Source organism: Ambystoma mexicanum, chromosome 4p (genome assembly GCF_040938575.1).
Source record: "Ambystoma mexicanum isolate Mex_15411 chromosome 4p, UKY_AmexF1_1, whole genome shotgun sequence".
In the NCBI taxonomy this organism is placed as follows: domain Eukaryota; kingdom Metazoa; phylum Chordata; class Amphibia; order Caudata; family Ambystomatidae; genus Ambystoma; species Ambystoma mexicanum.
In genome coordinates, this window is record NC_090927.1 from 742,501,048 (window position 1) to 742,516,251 (window position 15,204).

Here is a 15,204-nt window from a genome sequence, read left to right on the forward strand (position 1 = left end):
AAACTACAACTTCTACCTGTGCATCCAGGAACATTGAGATAATAGCTGTCCTTTTAACAGGTGAGTTTAGCCCCTGGACATTCAAGGTTCCAACTTGTGTCTCTAACATTCCAAATGATTTCATAAGTAAAGCCCAAGACCTGTCATCCTTCAAGAGCAATAGGCTGTGCAAACAACTGTATATCCTGCCCCAGAGGAGGTCAGACATAAGAAAATAAAACGGATATAAAGTCCACACCAACAACACAACTACAAAAAGCATGGACAATTCCCCAAGACCACAGTAAAATAAAGTAATACATTTGATGTCTGCAAAAACATAGATAGGAAAGGTTGAGAAGGCAATCAACCCACTTAGCTCACTGAGTGGTCCAAACTGTCCACCTTCCAACACACTAACTGCCCCAGCGTCCCACCATTGCTTCACGTTTCACAGGATACCACAACATTAACACGCAACAATAAACCCAGGTTTTTTCCCCTGCCAGCCGCCTCATCCAAATCCGTCCAGAAACAAGGAAAGGAAAATTCATGAACCCCCACTATCAGAAATTATGCATCAAATTGTGCAACTTTGTCTGGCACGCCACACATTTTGCATGGAGGCTATCGTTGTCCCCCTTCAAAAAAAGAACCTTACCGCAGTTGTCTTCTAATGGAGCAATGGCCCTCCTCCACCTCACTCAAGTATGGCCTGAGGCAACCTTACTCAGGTTGAAAAACATTCTCTTGTACTTCTTCAGATGACCATTGCATGGTTGAGAGTCGTGGCTTGGAATTTGCTCTACCTCCACAGATGAAAGGTGTAACCCCAAAAGCTCCCTTTATTTTGTTGCTCAGCAAGGTCCCACTGTTTCACCGTTCAATTGAAAGAGAATTTAAAATGGGAAGCACCAATTGTAGGCAATGGCCCTCATTACAACTCAGGCGTTAAGGGTTAACGCCACCTTTAACCCTTAACGCCTGATTCTGATTTTAACGCCTGCTTTTAGCAGCCGTTAAAATCCATGGCGCTAATCCGCCATGATGCTAATTACGCCACCGTAATTTACGGTGGCGTAATTAGCGCCTTCCCCACTCCCATTATGCCCTATGGGGCAAAAATGGGAATGGGGAAGGGAAAATGGGAAATGGGGATTTACCGCCCCACTCACCTTGGAATGGGGCGGTAAATCCGCCATCCACCATGGTGTAAACGTAGTTTACACCATGGTGGTAAAGTTGGTGTACTTAGCACCTAGGTTGTAATGACCTCCAATGTTTATGTTTTTCTCACATAGGTTTTTGGTAATTTCTGCCATTGCTCACCTTTTTTACATGGTAGTAATCGTAAAGTCTGGATATCCGTGATTTGACCAAGTGCCAAAAATTGGAAAATTGCCAAATACGGCAATAGCGAATTCGAAATCGGCTCCTCAGTGAAATCATCATCCCCCTGCTTACCTGTTGGTGGCACATCGTGTTGTGTGCCACCCATTCCCACGCCGGATCCCTTCACTTATGCGGAAGGGAACCGGCGCCGAAGGGTCCTTTTCTTTATATATATATTTTTAAAACTTTATTTGTCCCCCGCATTCCTTGTTATGGAATTGGGAGACACCCCGCAACCCCCAAAGTCCCATAATGATGATCAAGGAGAGCGGGGGGCACCCCCCTGCTCTCCTTGATCATCATTATGGGACTTCAGTTATTTTTCCAATCCCGAATTCAGCATTTTTGTCAATTTGTTTTTTTTCCCTGTTCTTTTCTACAGAACCTGTCAAGTCAAATATGTCATTTATGACCCTCTTAGGTGCACTTCTTAATGCTGCCTGGCTTTCTACATGATTTTGTCTTTTTCCTCATAGAAATCGACATGCATAATAAGATCTGTATGCAAACCCTTCTTTTGTTGATATCTTTTGAAGATTCTATCAGTATAATCCAATCTGATTCCTGCCGTTTCTGGGACCTTTCAAATTTCACAGATGAGTGAGCGGATGTAGTCAGACAGATTGTCCGGAGGCATAGTAGCGCCGACAGGAACTTAAAACAGTACATCACAAACAACACATACAACCTATAGTCAGAGGTGCCATATCAAAACCTGATCTAAATCCACAGTACAGCAAGGTTTTTAGTCCCCCTTGAAACCTCGAAAGAGGCTGGCACACATAAAATCTATAATGAGAGGTGCCCACATCAGAACCTGAACTGGACTAAAAGTCAACAAAACATCAGTGTTTTTAGTCCATGTTTAAACTTTGAAAGAGACTGGCATTGTCTCACCGTCTCAGGTCGGGTGGCACAGCATTCCAGCTCTTAGGGGCAGCATAACCAAACATCCCTTAGTGACAACATCAAGCTTGGCCCAAAGGGTCTGTAGAAGTCCCAGATTGTTGGACCTTAGTATCCTTCATGCCGGTAGCCACGAAAAGGCCATTAGTGAGATTTGCTGGGCTCACTACGTATAGGCATTTATGTGTAATATAGAGGAGACATAATGTGGCACTACTGGCTGTAGGGAGCCAGTGCAAAGCACTTCTTTATGCACAATCCATTTTGGACTGTAGCCACAATATATTTATTTCCCAAAATTCATAAGCCCTTTCAGAACTTTCTATTGAGCAGACCCATCATTAGTAGTATTGGATCATTAACAGAACCCATATCGCAATACATAGACAAGCATTTACAACCTTTGGTATCAGGATTGGCATCATATATACGGGACACCAAACAAGTCACTCAGCAACTAGAAACAGTATCATGGGAGGCTAACTACAGATTAGTGACACTTGATGTTTCTTCGTTATACACCAGTATCTTCCACACTAAGGATATTGAGACAACGTAGAAAACCAGATCCATCTCTTTTCATCAACAAAATCAAATGCTTACAGAAATGCTTAATTTTACACTTCAAAATAATATATTCACCTTCAACAATCAACTATACAGACAAAAACAAAGCACGGCCATGGGTGAAAAATGTGCACCTGTATATGCTAATTTATATATGGGCCACTTTGAAATCGAGTTTGCTTGGCAACACCCTGTATTTACCACTGAAAACCATACAATCTATTGGGGCCGCTATATAGATGATATATTGATAATTTGGAATGGAGACCTTCATGAGCTTAAAGAAATTCATAACTATCTAAATGCTAACGAGTACAACTTACAATTTACTCTACAAGAAAGTACAACCTCAATCAACTTCTTAGTTTTGGAACTATACATCAAGAATTACACCATCCGTACAACTCTTTTTGTTAAACCAACTGCAGGAAACAGTATTCTTCACGCAAAAAGCAATCACCCGGATCATGTGATCTTAAATATTCCATATGGAGAACTGTTGCATATAAAGAGAAACTGCACAGAAAATAAGGAATATGAAAAACATGCAAGAGACCCAATCCAAAGATTTTAAGAAAGAGGTTACGACTGTCAGCATCTCTGGAAAATTTACAAGAAAACTAAACTACGAACGAGAGCAGATTTGCTCACTAACAAACCCAAATCTGCCCCTTCAATCAATTCAGATAAGATAAGGTTTATAACTACATACAGCTCCAAAACGCAGGTAATCAAAACAATACGGTCCAAACACTGGCCAATCCTACAACTGGACAAAGACCTATCAACATATCTGGAAAATACACAGAGTTAAATTTTCACCAAGCAAACAATCTCAAAGTTATGCTGAGCCCTTCAAACTTTGTGAACAAAATTCAAGATGTTGGTCTTCCACAAATGTGGAACAAGAAGTCATAAGTACGAAACTATAAATGTGGCAAATGCAAATTATGCCCGTATTCAGCAAATGGCAAGCAAGAAATTCAAATGCCAAATGGCAAAATTTGAAAAATCTCTCAGTTTATCAACTGCAACACCAAATTCATTGTATATGGCATCCAATGCACCTGCCAAAAAATATACATACGCAATACTATCAGACTTCTAAAGGTAAGAATTTCCGAACATTTGATATCTATTAGGAACAAGGACTCAAGATTCCCACTGGCCTACCATTTACAACAGGACCACAAAGAAGACTCTATGGACAGTATCAAATACTTTGGACTTGAAAGTATCTGTATGCCTCACACTGGAGTAAATAAAGAAAATATTTTGAGATGTAAAGAAGCATCCTGTATATGTCTAATGGACACTTGCCATACAGGTTTAAATGTGGATACAGAAATGCACCTTTTTCTCTAAAGCTCTTGTGTTATTAATGACTACTATTGCATGTGAAATAGCAAGTCCAGCCTCATTAGGGGGGCACCTATGTTCCCCTATCTTATATTTCCATTTCTCCTTCTCTCGTTTCAAATAACATGAAAATGTTTCAATCTAGAAAATGCATCGTAACAAAAACAATTAACTTTGAATATTGTGAAATGTAGGAGTAGGAACATATGGTTTAAAATAGTATTTTGTTTGAGGTATTATATATATGCTCCTGATTCGAGACCCACGTCAAGCTAAAAATCCATATTAACAATATTAAGAAAATACTATAATATTTGGAATTTAGGGATTAGCCAAGTCAGAATATCCACAGGAACACGAGAATGCACACAGCATAAAGTTACGTCATGAATACAAACCCAAAGCAAGATGGTGTATGCGTGAGGACGCTATTAAGCTTAACGAGCGTGATCGCTTCATGACACTGCTGTAAGTATTCGGCCACCTTTAGTCCTCCATGGTTAACATGCCACGAGGAACACGTTTCGAAACGGGAAACAGGCGCTAAATTGAAAAACAACATCAAGTAAGCAAAAGGGCTCCCCTAATATGCTAAAGCAGTGAAAATACTCAGATATAGACTAATAACTAATGTATATTGATATGAAGGAAATATCAAAAGCAACTACATATAGTACGCTTGTTTATATATTTTTTTAGTAATACGACTGATAGACACATGCGTATATGAAGCAAGTGTTTTCAACTGATCAGAACATAGTGACTTTGAAGCAAAATGACAAATACTATTGTAAGTACCAAAACCTTATATATTTTGAGGATGTTGGATCTGAAATCAGAAGCAATGTAGGATACCTTTATTATTGCCCAAAAAGCTAAAACCGCTGCAATTCATTTTAGGTTGCAAATTCAATGGAATGATTTAAACCTCCTGATGCACCACCCTTAATACACAGTGGAGAAACACGTGTCGAGGGGTTTCTTTTGATGCACTCGACAATTGATTAAAATAGATCTTGGCGCAACATATCAGATTCTTTTCTTCTTCTTGCAAAGCCCTTCTGGCTTCTGAGATATGCTCATTCCTCCTCAGGCCCTTTACAACCCTTACAGCATTATTTTGGATTACCTGGAGGCGCATGATTTCTCCGTTGCTTGCACCCTGCAACCGGCAGGTGCCATAATCTATCTTGGCACTTATAACTGCCCTTGCAATAGCATAGTTTTCTTGTGTCAAAAAAGGTCTCAGCTGTGCAAGCAATTTTAGATGATAAGAGGTGGGTGAGACCAAGTAGCTTGCGTGAGACTTCATGCTAAGCTCTCGGTCAGTCACTATACCCAGAGTCTTAACCTTCGGGAGGGTGGTGATAACACAACCTACTATATGGAACTCTTTATATTCAGGACTTAGTTTCCTTAGTCGTGCGGCTGTGCCTTCAATCATTATCTCAGTTTTTGCATCGTTAAGTGGCAGGAGATTTTCCATCATCCACGACTGAACTAGAGAATAGACCATTTTGATGGGCTGTGTCCCTGGTGTAATCTTTGGAAATTGGGATGAGACACTGAGTATCATGAGCATAGTTTGTATATAGCACCCCTTTGGCATCTAGCAGTTCAGATAGGGGCAAGGTAAACAGGTTGAATAGAGCATTGTCATTCAAAATGGATGAAGCCACCCCATTGCCCCTGAGTTCCGCTATCTGGGATGTTACATTTTGTCTATGGGAGGACATGTAATGTTTATGCCCTGATTCACAGAGCATTTTCCAATGGGGTTTTGCCATTATAAAATGCTTCTGTGAATTAGGCCCTAAATGTCAAAATAATTCTCTTTTAACAGTCTTTCAGAATGTCATTTGTGATCAGCACCTGCCCATCTAACAGGGTTCGAGACTGATGGTGACTAATCATGGCTTGCACTGTGTTTTCTCCACTCTCTTAGTGTTTCACAGCACACCCTTGCTGGTGGAGCATGTCTTTGATATTTTTATTCCACTTAGGTTTAACAGTCACCCTGGCCGGGACAATGAAGGATTTCCATGGGAACGTTACAGAACACATTCATTACCATCCGACCTAAGCAGCAATTTCTCTCCTTCCAAACACTGGGGCTCATTCTGAGTCCAGCGGTTTGGTAAAAAAGTGCTGGTATCCGAGGATACTGGCACTTTACCAGACTACCCGACTACAGGAGTGCCGGTGGGGCACCTGTGTCACCTCCAGCTAAATGCTGAGGGTAAGCCAGGCGACCTGTAAAACTAGATATGCTATGCTATGTAAAGAAAACAGAAGAGAATCACATAAACACAGGAATCAGATTATTTCAATAAACAAAATGCATCTTTATTCATGCATGACAAAATGTCATTAATCACTAACAAGTAGAGCACTCTCTAGCTACGAGTGCATTTAGCAAACCCAACCCTTTCAGCATCCCAGCAAATCCCAGCATTAGCTCTACCCCCACACACAGCCTCCAAGACTAAGGGCCTCATTACACGGATGGCGGTAAGGATTTACCGGTACCGGTATTTTACTGGTACCGGTAAATCCTTACCGCCTTACTACGAGGTTCCTTTTGCGGGTTGGGGAATTTAACGCCTGCTTTTTGCAGGCGTTAAAAACCAACCCGCAGAGGGACCCAGGGAGCTAATTACGGTACCGCAATTTGCGGTACCGTAATTAGCGCCTTCCCCATTCCCATTATGCCCTATGGGGCAAAAATGGGAATGGGGAAGGGCAATGGTGGAAGGGGGAATTACTGCCCCGCCAACCTTGGAATGGGGCGGTAATTCCCCTTTCCGCCAAGGCGGTGCCGGTATTTTACCGACATGAACCATGGCGCTAATAGCGCCATGGTTCTCCGCCATCCGTGTAATGAGGCCCTAAGACTGTGAGAGACTGCCTCCCTTCTCTCTCAACCAGCTGTGAGACAGCCTCCTTCCCTCTAGCTCTCTAGCTCTCTCAGCCAGCTGAACCTACTGAACAGAACAGCAACCTACTGTTATACACAGCAATGACTCATTCATTTTACAAGCGTGTTCTTAGAAAGCATTCCATGCATACTATGGCTACGTGCATGCATACATAATTTCAGCCAGCATAGCATAATCATATACTGTACTAGTTCACAGTGACATGTACTCTATTATATTCTAAGAACAGCATATCGTGTAACAATCCTGTCTTCGCACATCGAGACAGTCTCATTCAGAACGAAAACAAGCATTTCTCCGCAGCCAGCAAGGTTATTTCTCTAACAGTCTGCCAAGAATAATTTTATTATGGAAACATCACTCACACTGTGTACGTCTACGAACACAATTCTCTCTCCATGCTCTCAGCATGACTAGTTCATGATGGTCAAAAACACAATAGCAATTGCTCCTAGAAACACACTACAACGTGCATTCTACAAAATAACAAGCTAAATATACATAATTATATGGCTATTAGCAAATATCGATCTATGATCAAAACAAATTATAATTCATACTAAATGGATGCATGTATGAATGAATGAATGAATGAATGAATGAATGAATGAATGAATGAATGGATTAGCTCATGCTAAACTATCATAGATACATGCAGACTAACAGCCCTACCGGCCAAAAAAGCCTATCGGATTCCATGAATGGGGATTTACACCGCTCCACCCGCACACATAATCTGGTGACAATGCCGCCGGAACGGGTGCCGGAAACACTAACAGCCTTTGCCGGAATCCTAGCTGTTCTACTACCATGGTACTGGCAAGGTTGTAATGAGGCCCACTGTGTTCACAGATCACTAAATATTTAACAGTGCTTCCTACAGTTTCATAGCTTCTGTGGCAGTGACAAGTAGTTGCTCCTTTACAAATTTGCGAAATGGACGCTTGCCTATTGTCAAGGTGCGCAGAGCGCCGGTATCGCATACCTGCATTACTTAATGTTTTTATGGATCCCGATTCATCCACAGTGTTGTCAGTAGGGTCTTCTCTGCTGATGGTAACTTGCGCAAAAATTGGCATAGGGGCAAAACTACAGAGTGGGTACGTCATGATGCCCTAACGCTATCTACCTGCACCACGAGACAACACCCCGGGTTTTACGTGGGCAGGAACAGTGCAAGCACTGGACGGGGAGGGTAAGATGGTAAGGAGAGAAGGAATTGGTAACATCAACCAACAAAGTGAGAATGTGGAACACACTAGACAGGCAGAATGGAGAGGGCAGGGGCAGGCAAGGAAAACCAAAATGGGGAGCTCGGCAAGGAGAGGAAAAGAAGGGCCTGACATAAAAGAAAGAAGAAAACTACAGGCTGCTGGGCGCTCCAAGAGGAGGACACCGAGAGCAGGCCTGGAAGCATACAGAGCAAGCGTTGAGATGCGATGAGTAAGAGGGTGCACCTGCTAATGTAGCGGAAGGCTGGAAGGAAGGTTGTCCCCCTGTTGCTGAGGCAACAATGGGAATCCCTGTAGTGGGCATGCGCCAGGGTTGGACAGAGGTCTCCCGCGGACAAGATTGTGGCACCCATACGCATCAGGGATGCTACCCGAGACTGCCATGGAGGTGCCGCCGGAGATGCCAGCAGTTGCCGAACACCTGGCACACCGTGGCCTGTCCAGTGCCACCAGCGATTCCAGCTCCGTCATCCAAGTAAGGCTGTCGTGGAACGTCCCCTCTCAAAAATGCTGGGGCACCCGATTTGAATGGGCATTGAAGGTAGAATCGCTGAACCAGCAGCGGGGCATGCACCTGAGAGGCAGGTTCCCCAGAGCGATCCAACAGCATGTAGCCTTTCCAGGGGATAAGGTACTGGAGACGTCCACAAACGAATTGGCCGGAAGAGGAGGGGGCCGGCTGACCCGATGGTGTGAGGAATCCAGGTGTACAGGTTTAAGAAGCGACACATGGAACACTGGGTGGATGCGCCAGGAAAAAGGAAGCTGGAGGCAAAAGGCCACAGCCGAGATCCGACGGTTGATGTGAAATGAGCCCACGAAATGAGGGGATAATTTCCAGGGACAGTTCGGTAAAGGCATGTTATGGGTAGGGAGCCATACCCTGCCACCAACTTGAAAGGCAGGTTCTGGGTTCCGTTTCCTAGTGGCCTACACGGCATGACTGTATTTTGCCTTTTCCAAGGCTGAGACGGCAGCTTTATGCATGTTCCAACGACGCTGAATCATAGTCTGGGCCAAGGGGACTGATGTAGCTGGGACTGGCAACAGGGGCAGGAGCTTAATATGGTACCCATAAGTGCAGAGATACAGGCTACAGTTGATGGATGAGTGCCTGGAATTGTTACAGGCTACCTCAGCAGTGTTCATATGCTTGTAATAATCAGATTGAAGAGCATTGATAAAGCATTGCAGGTATTGTTCTAGGGTCTGATTGGTACACTCTAGCTGTCTATTAGTCTGGGGGTGGTAGTCAGAGCTCAGGGCTTTTTGGATCTTTAGAGACTGGCAGGCCAGAGTCCAAAAACGGGACAGCAATGGTTGCCCCATGGCAGACAACATTTTGTCGGTAAACTGTGTAGCCTGTAGATGATATGGATGAATGCATGGGCCATCTGCATGGATGAAGGTATCTTGACAAATCATACAAAGTACAACATCTCGCTGAAGCAGTCAATGATAACCACCGTGCAAGTATGGTCACTTGATGGAGGTAGGTCAACAATAAAGTCCATGGCGATTCTGTGCCAAGGGTATGAGGGTACTTCCAACGGATGTAAAAGGTCCACTGGTCTACTGCGGATACTCTTAGTTTGGGCACAGGTAGGATATGAGGCGACATAGTTTCTGATCTGCGTGGTCATGTATGGACACCAGAACTGACGAGAGACCAACTCAATGGCACATTTTTGTCCTCAATGTCCTGTAGTGTGAGAGTCATGAAGGCCTTGCACAATTGCTAAACTGAGACTGACTGTAGGGACGTATAACCATTGGTTGCAGAACAACAACCCATCCTTAATGCTGGCGTCCCTGTAACGTGACAAGGTGGGCACCGTGGGTTCTGCTACTTCATGACGAATGCTGTCAAGATAGGAAGGGACTGCAGCCAAAAAGTGCTTCATGGGTAGAAGCATTGATGGTTCTTGCCCCTTTACCGGGAGGCGCTTGGTAGAACATAAAAGGGCATCGGCTTTCAGATTCTGCGTCCCAGGGATGTATGTTATGGCAAAATCCAATTCATAGAAGAAAAGTGTCCAACTTGATGGCAATCATTGGGGCATGCCAGCAAGCACATGAATTGCAGGTTGAGATGGTCGGTACAGACATCCACCGAATGTCTTCCTCCCAGGGGGTAATGCCACCATTTCCTGATGCACTCTTTAATAGCCAGCAATTCCTTTTCGATGACTGCATAATTCCTCTCGCTCACACACAATTGGCAGGAGAAAAATGCTGTAGGTGCTCCTGGAGAGAGTTTCGGTCTGCTTACAATAGGACTCCTCAAATGGCATCAAAAGACGCCTCAGCCTCCATGATAAAAAGGCGTTCATCATCGGGTTGTTGAGAGATCGGAGCCTTGGCTAACTAGGACTTGAGAGCCTGGAAAGTTATTTCTGCAGTGTCATCCCATGTGAAGGAACAGCCTTTCTGAGGAGTCTGGTGATATCTATCGGTGGACAGGTGAGCGTAACCAGGCATGAATCATCTATAAAAGTTGGTGAACCCCAAGAAACGCTGCACAGCCTTGATTTCTCATGGACTGGGCCATTCTGTAATTGCCTGTACCTTCTTGGAGTCCATGTGTACACTATTGTGACAGATGATGCAACTGAGGAACTCAACACTGCTTTTGTGGAAGTCGCATTTGTCTACCTTCGCATATAGGTGATATGCTTGTAGGCATGCGAACACTGCCGAGATATTGCGGATATGGTTATCCAGAGAAGGTAAGTAAACCAAGACAGCATCCAGGTATATCCATACCTTCACGCCCAAAAGATCTGCGAAGATCGCATCCATAAAACGCTGAAAGACTGATGGGGCGTTACGGAACCCAAAGGGCATAACTTGGTACTGAAAGTGTCCCAGTGGTTCTTAAAGGCAATCTTCCATTCATCACCAGGTTTGATGTTTATACAATGATAGGCTCCCCTTAGATCAATCTTGGTAAAGCGGCACACAGTCTGGAGGGATTCCAATATATCCCTAATCAATGGAAGGGGATATTGGTTCTTCACAGTGGTCTTGGTCAGCTGCCTGTAGTCCATAAAAGCCTCAAGGTGCTCTCCTTCTTAGGGACAAAAAAAAAAGGAGTTCCCCCACGGGGGAACATGACGGCTGGATGTACCCTTTCTCTAAACAGTTATGCAGATACGTACGTAGCTCCTCTCTTTTTGGGACAGTCAGGGAGTAAATGCACCATGAGATATAGGCTTTTCTGGCAAGAGTCAGATCTTGCTGTCAAAGGGACGGTGAGGAGGGAGTGCAATTGCCTCTGGTTCGGGAGATCACCGTAAGGAAACGATTATAGACTTGTGGCATTTCCAGGCAACAAAAGGCATGCTGATTGATGTCAGACATGGGTTAAAATAGTGGGGCAGAAACAAGCACAGAGTTAACACAGTATTGGCGAGCACAGATGTCAGAGCCAAAGAACAATGTGCAAGTCCTAGTTGATGAAAGGTTTATGGAAAACCAGCCTGGGGAAACCATGGACCAATGGGAAGAACGGAGACTGGATGACATTGAATGATAAGTCCTCAGTATGTTGATTAATGGCCAGGGTAGACGGAAAGGATTGCTGAGTCACTGGGCCTGATGCCAGTGGGTCCCATCGATCCCATGTATGGCCGGTCATCAATTGGAAGGGTACTTGGTGCTTCTGGGTTTGTTATTTCCTTCCTAACTGACAACAAGCCCATCGGTCGCCCCCCATTTTAGGGGGTCGGACCAGACAGGGATCTAGATAGTACCCACCAGCTCCACATTATAGACACAATCTATTCTGACAATGTCTTTGCTTCTCGTCTTCAGTTAAAGATCCCCGGACGGAACCATGTTGCTTGCTGGGACAGACGGGTCCACCACTGATGGGGTCAAGGATTTCTAGGCCATACGAGTCAGGTCTTGGTGACGTTGTTCCACCCAACATTCAGTTAGCCTGTGATCAAGCTTAATGATGATAATCGATGCCTGCAAGGTATCAGGTCAGGTGAGTGGATAAGCTCATCCTTAAATTTCTCTCATAAGCATCAGCAAAACAATGTTTTTTGAGTGACCCCTGGCCAAAGGGATTCCGCTGCCAGTTGACGAAAACAACTTTCCGATCCAAAAGACGATTCTGTGTACTAGCAGCTTGATTGGGTGACTGGAATACCTCCAGGAAGGCCTTCTTTAATTCTGCAAAGTCCTCAAGAATCAGGCTACCAATGGATACTGTGAGATTGGCATCATGGAAGGAGACATAGACAACTGATTCAAAGTATAACAAAAGCTGTTATTAATGAAAATGTCAGGATGGAGTAAGACCTAACTTGCCCTATACTAAGGAACTAAAGAAACTTAGGAATGTCTGTGTCAATATGTTCAACTGAAAAGTCTGTATGTGTGCAAAATCTATACTTGCCCTCACAACTAAGACAAAACAATGTGTGGGGATGTTGACCATAAACTAAACAGTGTTTTAGAAGTAAAGTTCCAAGCTATTTCCAGCTCAAGCTTATTCTTCAGCTTCTTTTCCCCAAATGTCAATAAGTTCATTACAATGTCGAGTTACCTTCTTTTGAACTTGAAGCAATAAAGTTAGCAAAAAAATTCCACACTTTTGTAAAGTTCAGGATGCCCTTCCCCAAGTTCAATAAGCAATTTCAGGACAACATGTATCCCTTCCCCAAGATCAATATCATGAGGTGACACAAAAGAAGTCTCTTGGAGCTTTGATTTTGTATTTCAACAATTCTTTACAACTGGTTTTGTAATTCAACAATTCTTTACAACTTAGGGTTCCCTTCCCTGAGTCTGGTATACACCAATGGTTGGTTTCCTTCCTCCACAACAGTAAACTTCCTTGTTAGCATATAGGGATCTCTGATCTTGGCACAGTTTTAGACCACACGGTCCACCCATTACATGTCACGCAACCAGGAACTTCTAGGTCTCCTTGAGGAATCCAATTTTCAGTCAAACAAGTTGTTTCTTTTTTTTTAATTTGTTTATTTATAACACAGCACGGAGAAAACAAGAAATTAACAGTAATTGAGTCTCACAGGTAGGTCAAGCAAAGAAAAAAAAAAGAAAATATATATACTCGAATCCCCCCCTCCCCAAAGTTCCCGCGGCATTGGCAGAGGATATCTCATTCGGCCTGAACAAGCTGAGAGACCCCCTCCGACGGGGAGAGGGCCTAGGGCGATCAAACATGGTTTGAAAGTCAGGGCTGGGTAGTTCCGGTCGTAGTCCAAAACTGGAGCCCAAGTGTCAGTGAATCGGTGGAGAAGTCCCGCTTTGGCTGCCGTGACTTTTTCGGCTATTAGAATGTCCCACAGTTTAAGCCACCAGAGAGTTATCAGAGGGCGGTCCGGAGACTTCCAAGTGCGAGCCACTGTAATTTTGGCAGCTAGTAAGAGATGGGAGATCAGTGCCGCTCTTCTCCCCGTTCTTGGGTACGAGTCCGGAAGTGGGATCCCCAAAAGAACCTGCTCAGGCGTTAGGGGGATCTCAACCTGGGTGATCTCTCGAATGATGGCCAGGCATTGGGTCCAGAATTCCTTCACTCTGGGGCAAGTCCACCACATGTGGAAGTAGGAACCTGGAGAGCCACATTGGCGCCAGCAGTGGGGATCTAGGGCCCGCTGGAAGTGATGGAGGCGAAGGGGGGGTAGTACCAGCGCAACAAGAGCTTATGGGCACATTCCCGATTGGTAATGCACCAGGACGCCGTACGCGTTCTCGTCCAAATGTCTATCGATGTGTGGTCTTCGATCGCTTGCCCCAGGTCCGATTCCCATTGGGTCATATAGGAGGGCCTGAAGAGGAGGGGGTCATCCTGCAAAAGTTTGTATAAGGCCGAGATTTTGCCCCGGGCCGGCAAGCCCTTAATCATGAGCTCTAGGGGGGCCAGGGGCCTCGTTGCGGCAGCTCGAGTTTGGGGGTGAGTGCACCAGTGCCTCAGTTGGGCGTAGGAGAATCTGTCTGCCTCTGTAAGCTGGAAAGTCATTTTGCATCGTTCAAAAGTGAGAGGGGCATCCATCTCAAAGAGCTGTCCCAAAGTTTCGAGGTCTCCCACCACCCAGTTCCTGAAGTTTTGCTCCCGGGGTGAAAGCGGGGTTAAGAAAAACTGGGGAGGCTGCGCTAAGGGTTCCAGGTACGCCTCCACGTCTGCGGGCCCACTCCCATGCTTTCAACGTCTGCCTGGTGGCAGTCAGTACCCCTGGCCAGTTGCGTCGGAGAGTGGTGGGGATAAACGGAAGGAAGCGGAGGGGAGGAGGAAGGCCAGATTGTTCGATTTCCACCCACTTCGGGCGATTACAGACAAGATCCCAAGCTTGAAATTGGGCCAACTGTGCTGCAATGTGGTATTTCTGAAGGTCCGGGACTCCCAACCCTCCCAGTTTCGTGCTAGACATCATTGTTCTCCGAGGGATCCGAGCTTTCTTGCCTTTCCATATAAAGCCAATGATTTTCCTCTGGAGCCGTTGCAGAGGGGGAAGAGGAATTGTGGTTGGGAGGGCAGCACAAAAGTAGAGGAAGCGGGGAAGGAGGTTCATTTTGCTTGCCATAATGCGCCCCAGAAGCGAGATCTCCTGGGTCTGCCAGCGGGCCAAGTCCTTTTCAAGTTCCGCGAAGAGTAGGGGGAAGTTGGCCTGGTAGATCTTCGCAGGGTCAGCGGGGATCTGGACTTCCAGGTAAGGCATAGCCTGAGTATTCCATTGGAGTGGGCTAAGGTTCTGCAGGGCTTCTCTTTCGCCTGGGGACAGGCCCACGCCAAGGGCCACTGACTTGTGGAAATTGAAAGCGAAACCCGAGACCTTGCCAAAAGTCTGGATCTC